Here is a 7180-nt window from a genome sequence, read left to right as displayed (position 1 = left end):
GCAACGAACCGTGTACGTTTCAGATTGTAACGCAGCGGTGTCGGAACTCTGTCTCGAGTCCAGGAGTAAACGCGCGTCCGCTGCGCTTTAGCCCGTAAGGCAAATTTATTCGGCAGCATCGGCGACCGAACAATATCGTCTCGCTCTCGATCGACGAGCCGGCCTCGCCCTACGTCATACGCGACACGGCTTCGGATTGGCCGACCTTTACGTCATATCCTACGGCACTTACGCATTAAAAGCAGCCATTTTAAATCAATGAGGAAAAGTGTTATTGTAACACAATAATCAACAAGTATACGACATTATAAATATATGTATGTACTATACAGTATATTGCTATGTAACGCTACTGCTTAAGTTTGGCTTACTATTGTACTTTATGGCTGTTGGTCAATGCAATATTTTATTTTGAAACCACTTACTTTTCAACTCATATAAATACACGCTCACATTCACGCGTCAAATGTCTGCACACACACACACACGGGTCAAACACACTCGCATGAACATGTCAAATCGGTTCACATACCATCCTCAAATCCATTCATAAAATATACTCAAATCCTTTCACATTTCCATCTCAAATGCTCGCATACATACTTGTGGGGGGGGGGGAGATTTATTTTAAAACAGACAGATGGATTATAGACTGATAAATTTTGTCAAATAGTTATAGACATAACTATAGATAGATAAATTCTGTGTTTATAGTTATGTCTATAACTATTTGTCAAAATGTATCTATGTGTTTATAGTTATAAATCTATAACTATTTGTCAAAATCTATCTATCTGTCTATCTTAAAATAAATCTCCCCCAAGATTTTTTTCCCCACAAGCATGTATGCGAGCATTTGAGATGGAAATGTGAAAGCATTTGAGTAGATGTGTTTGACCCGTGTGTGTGTGTGCAGACATTTGACGCGTGAATGTGAGCGTGTATTTATACGAGTTGAAAAGTAAGTGGTTTCAAAATAAAATACGGCATTGACCAACAGCCATAAAGTAAAATAGTAAGCCTAACTTAAGCAGTAGCGTTACATCGCATTATACTGTATAGTACACATACATCTATATTTTTAATGTATATGTGTCGATTACTTGTTGATTATTGTGTAACAATAACGCTTTTCCTCATTGATTTAAAATGAATGCTTTCAATGCGTAAGTGCCGTAGGATATGACGTAATGGTCGGCCAATCCGAAGCCGTGTCGCGTATGACGTAGGGCGAGGCCGGCTCGTCGATCGAGAGCGAGACGATATTGTTCGGTCGCGGATGCTGCCGAATAAATTTGCCTTACGGGCTAAAGCGCAGCGGACGCGCGTTTACTCCTGGACTCGAGACAGAGTTCCGACACCGCTGCGTTACAATCTGAAACGTACACGGTTCGTTGCAGGCAGGACGGCCGGATGGCCGCGTTTAAGCTCCCCTGCGCCGCTGTACCGAACGACGTGTCCAAAGGGAAAGAAGGAATTGAATTGTCGTAGTGAAACTCGTGTCATAGACTCTCCGCTCCAGACTACACACAGAGTCAAATATTTCATGACTTTTTGAAATGTAGGTACATCTCAAGAAATGAGAATATAGTTGAAAAGTTTTTCTTCAGTACTCAGTGATTAAACACTGAAATACTTTTCAGAGGGCAAATTCCTGCCTAATTTCTACATTCAAAATCACTTTATTTCTTGAATTAATTCACTATTTCGTTTGACGTTATTTCTTAGTTTCTCAATATGGGCAATTTTGTTTGATTTGCTATGTGCTATAATCATCCAAATACATTTTAAATATGTAATACTTCACTCTGAGTGTGTGCAGTGTGCAGTTCATCTCTATCATTTCACTTTTTGAATTGAACTACCTCATAAAAGATTGACACTATTCACGTGTGAGCATGATTGACATGAACTCGTGAATGCCACTGATGAGTGCGAGAATGTGATTGGCGTGAACGCATTTGAGTCGTGTCAATGAGAGCAAGACTCGTGCGCACGAGGGTGTTTGAGTGGCGTTAATGAGAGCCTTTCAGTAGTTTGTGTGCGAAAGCATTTGAATAGTATGTGTGAGAGCTAATCCTGAATAATGTCCCTTGCGGCCCCTCGTAAAGCCGCGCTGTTGTTTCGCTCCATCCGGATTGGACGACAAACTAACGGAAAGACGAAAGATAAGTGTAGCGACAAGCTGATTTGATTTGACTTGATTTCGCTGTGGTGGGAACGCAAAGCGGAAACACAACTTTACATAAACAAAACATATGATGACGAGTCAGTAGAGAAAACATCAAAAGTCAATATTTTCATATAGTTTGATCAACAACGGCAAAGACACTTGTAAAATAAAAATAATTGAATTTAACTTTTTTTTTTTTTTTTTTTTTTTTTTTTTAAATGGGTAAATGTCTGCCATTAGATTCTGTCATAATTCCAGTTCAAGATTTCTCTGATTCACCTCAAGTTAAGATATCTGCTTGTCCCTTTTCAGATTTTCTTCAATCAAGTTTCAGCCAAGTGAAACAAAGTTGTGGATATCTGTAACTGCAATTATGACTCGTCCAAATTAAATTGGAGTTACAGATCTCTACAATTATATTACAGATATCCGTAATTCCCTTGCGGATATTGGCGACTGAATTGTCGATATCTGCAACAATAAAGCCCACACGTGACTGCCATGAGCGACAGCTTCCGTTGCGGGCCAAATAACGTTGCGGATATCTCGAATTTGCTTTCGACGAGGCCAAAGTGAATTTCTCATCTCTCTGTTGTTTCAACTAGACACAATTACCGTAATTTCTCATGTATAATGCGCACCCATGTACAACCCCAATTCCAATGAAGTTGGGACGTTGTGTTAAACATAAATAAAAACAGAATACAATGATTTGCAAATCGTGTTCAACCTATATTGAATTGGATACACTACAAAGACGAGATCTTTCATGTTCAAACTGATCAACTTGATTGTTTTTAGCAAATAATCATGGACTTCGAGTTTTATGGCTGTAACACGTTCCAAAAAAGCTGAAACAGGTGGCAAAATAGAGTGAGAAAGTTGAGGAGCGCTCACCCGACACGTGTTTGGAACATCCCACAGGTGAACAGGCTCATTGGGAACAGGTGGGTGCCATGATTGCTTCCCTGAATTGCTCAGTCATTCACAAGCAAAGATGGGGCGAGGTGAACAAGTGCGTGAGAAAATAGTCCAACAGTTTAAGGCCAATGTTCCTCAACGTACAATTGCAAGGAATTTCGGGATTTCATCATCTACGGTCCATGATATCATCAAAAGGTTCAGAGAATCTGGAGAAATCGCTGCATGGAAGCGGCGAGGCCGAAAACCCGTGACCTTCGATCCCTCGGGCGGCACTGCATCAAAAACCGACATCGATGTGTAAAGGTTATCACCGCGTGGGCTCAGGAACACTTCAGAAAACCAATGTCAGTCAATACAGTTCGGCGCCACATCCGGAAGTGCAACTTGAAACTCTACTATGCAACGCAAAAGCCATTTAGCAACAACAGCCAGAAACGACGCCACCTTCTCTGGGCCCCGAGCTCATCTAAGATGGACTGACGCAAAGTGGAAAAGTGTTCTGTGGTCCGACGAGTCCGCATTTTAAATTGTTTTTGGAAATCGTGGACGTCGTGTCCTCCGGGCCAAAGAGGAAAAGAACCATCCGGACTGTTATGGACGCAAAGTTCAAAAGCCGGCATCTGTGATGGTATGGGCCTGTGTTAGTGCCGATGGCACGGGTGACTTACACATCTGTGAAGGCACCATTCATGCTGAAAGGTACATACGGGTTTTGGAGAAACGCTGCCATCCAAGCAAGGTCTTTTTCATGGACGTCCCTGCTTATGTCAGCAAGACAATGCCAAACCACATTCTGCACGTGTTACAACAGCGTGGCTTCGTAGTACAAGAGTGCGGGTACTAGACCGGCCTGCCTGCAGTCCAGACCCGTCTCCCATTGAAAATGCGCGGCGCATTATGAAGCGTAAAATACGACAACGGAGACCCCGGACTGCTGAACAGCTGAAGCTGTACATCGAGCGAGAATGGGAAAGAATTCCACCTCCAAAGCTTCAACAATGAGTGTCCTCCGTTCCCAAACGTTGATTGAATGTTGTTCAAAGAAAAGGTGATGAGTTAATGATTATTTCCCAAAAACAATCAAGTGGATCAGTTTGAACATGAAAGATCTCGTCTTTGTAGTGTATTCAATTCAATATAGGTTGAACACGATTTACAAATCATTGTATTCTGATTTTGTTTATGTTTAACACAACGTCCCAACTTCATTGGAATTGGGGTTGTAGAATACGCAGCACCCCCAAGGTTGACCTCAAAATTCTGGAAAACCCTTCGACTTATGTATAATGCATTTTTACAATGCATGATTTTTCTTCTACCCATATGATCAAAACAGGAAGTGTTATCTGTATTTTGTTAGTTTTTCAAAACATTATTATGACATTAAGCACTTTATTTGAACACGTAATGCTTTGTTTTTATTTACTTGCTCTTATTTTGAAATTCCCAGCCCTACTTTTATTTAGTAAATGAGAAAACACACAGTTGCGCTCATATGTTTGATTACCCAGGCAGAATTTGTAAGATGTGTACAATTCTTAAAAGAAAACATGAAGGACCTGGCGAAACACATTTTTAAAAAAATTAAACGGTCAAGCATTTCAGAAAAGCATTGTCATTAAACAAAACATAACCATAAAGAAATGAATGATGGTTGTTGTTCAGTCATCAGTCATAAAAAAAATAAATAAATAAACATTTCACAAATTCTGCCAGGGTCTGTAAACCTATGAGCACAATTGTACATATGTGCAGTCATACGTACCCCTGTCATATCGGCATGAAAGTATAGGCTACATATTTCTCCTAACCCTCTTGGTGGCGGTGGCATTTTGGAATGAAAGTGTACAGCTTTTTCATAACCACTAGATGGTGGCATACATTTATAAAATGTGAACATTTTTTTACCTTTTCCCCTATACCTCATGTATAATGCGCACTATTGACTTTTGACCCGTTTTTTATTGGGGGGGGGGGGGGGGAATGCGCATTATACACGAGAAATTACGGTACGTTTCAGATACCTTGAATGAAAATTATAATCACCCATCCATTTTCTGTACCGCTTATTCTCACTAGGGTCACGGCCGTGGTGCTGGCCTATCCCAGCTATGTTCGGGCGAGAGGCGGGGTACACCCCGAACTGATTGCCAGCCAATCGCAGGGCACATGTAAACAAACAACCATTCGTACTCACATTCACACCTACGGGCAATTTAGAGTCTTCAATCAACCTACCGCGCGTGTTTTTGGGATGTTTGGGGAAACCGGAGTACCCGGAGAAAAGCCACGCAGGCACGGGGAGAACACGCAAACTCCACACAGGCCGGGCCGGGGATTGAACCCGGGTCCTCAGAACGGTGAGGCAGATGTGCTAACCGGTCGGCCGGCGTGCTGCCGAAAATTAGAATTATTCAGAATGTAATTACTTGAGCTGCAACAATTAATTGACAACTAATCGACTGTCAAATGAATCGACGACTGTTGTGATAATTGTTTAAAGACCTTTAAAGCCCTTACCTTACCTTACCTTACATTTGTCCATATCCTTGACATTTCGGCCTCGAAGCAGTAAATGTTTTCGGATTTCTGTCATCCTCCGTGAAAGCAGGCCGATGATCTGCGTTTTTGTTTTCTGTTGTTTCCCCCCCAAATAAAACATTTGCAATTGCATTTTCTGCACTGTCAATTTGAAATAACGTACTGGTTTTCAATGGAGAGGTGGAAATAGAATTGTTTTAAGTGATGAATTAATAGGAAAAAAAATCACCGATGAAACCAATCTTGAGTTGCAGCCCGAGTAATTTCAAGTAGTCAGAAGGTCCGTCGCGTGTCGTCAAACTTCGCTTTGAGATGTAAAGAAGGTCGGCCGCAGCGTTTCCTCCCTGAGGTGTTGCCGCACTCGTGGTCCTCGTCGCGTCGCGTCAGGGGGCGGGGCCTTTGCCGCGCAGGTGTATCTTGACGTGCCGCCGCCTCTCGTCGCTGCGCGCGAACTTCCTGCCGCAGGTGTCGCAGGAGAAGGGCTTCTCGCCGGTGTGCGTGCGCACGTGCGTGGTCAGGTGGTCGCTGCGGCCGAAGGCGCGCAAGCAGATGCGGCACTGGAAGGGCTTGTGGCCCGTGTGGATGCGCAGGTGGCGGCTCAGCTCGTCCGAGCGCGAGAAGCGCCGGTCGCAGCCGTCGGCCGGGCAGGCGTACGGCCGCTGGTGCACGGGCGTCTTGCCGGGCCGGCACGGGTACTTGCGGGGCCGCGGGATGGGCCTGAGGGGGCGAGCGCGGGAGTCCACATGTAAAAAGCACACTCCGACCCTCCCACATTCATTTTATTCCTGCATTTATTCATCCGTTCCGGCCTCCGGCCAAAAATCCCCCCAAATGTTTGTGTTCTAGTTTTTGGCACAAGCACATTTGAGCCCTCTGTAATGTCGCACTTCATCAAAAGATGGAGTAATAAGTCGATACCGGCCTTATTTCGAGGTACGGAGTGCTTGTGAAGGCTGCGAATGCCAGCCACGGATCACTGGAGGCAAAAACCCCCGACATGGAGCAAGTCCGTCCCCCTCGCCAGAAATTGCCGCTACGCTGCCGCGCTTCGACGCACCGGCAGATCGTGCGGCACAGAGGGTTTCGTTTTCAATGATCTGTCATTGGGGTCGTTGAAGTTGTATGGATCACAACTACGAGCTCGTATCGTAACTTCGTCGCGGTGAGGACTCAAAGGGTCAACGCTCGTACCGGTGTCGGTCTGAACAAAGTGGGATTGAACATCCCGAAACATCAGCAGCAGAATGCCAAGAATTCAACAGTTTGTGCGTCATGATTTCATGCTGCAATCAAATTCAGAGTGTTCTTCTTCCGGTGTGCCCGCCTTGCCCACCGCGGTGCAGTATAATATTGTTCGGTCACACCGACACAAACCAAACCAAGAGGAGACTTCTCCTACTTCTACCACTCAGTAAGTTGCTGTAATAGTTTAATCCCTTTTCATAGAGGATAAAGAATATACGCCTGCAAGTATTGTAACATCACCTGTCCGCATGGGTCGCTGCACCATTTTTTTTGTCGGCATTTCCGATGACATGTTAG

The sequence above is a fragment of the Phycodurus eques genome, chromosome 11, assembly GCF_024500275.1.
Source record: "Phycodurus eques isolate BA_2022a chromosome 11, UOR_Pequ_1.1, whole genome shotgun sequence".
Classification (NCBI taxonomy): domain Eukaryota; kingdom Metazoa; phylum Chordata; class Actinopteri; order Syngnathiformes; family Syngnathidae; genus Phycodurus; species Phycodurus eques.
This window is presented reverse-complemented; position numbering follows the sequence as displayed.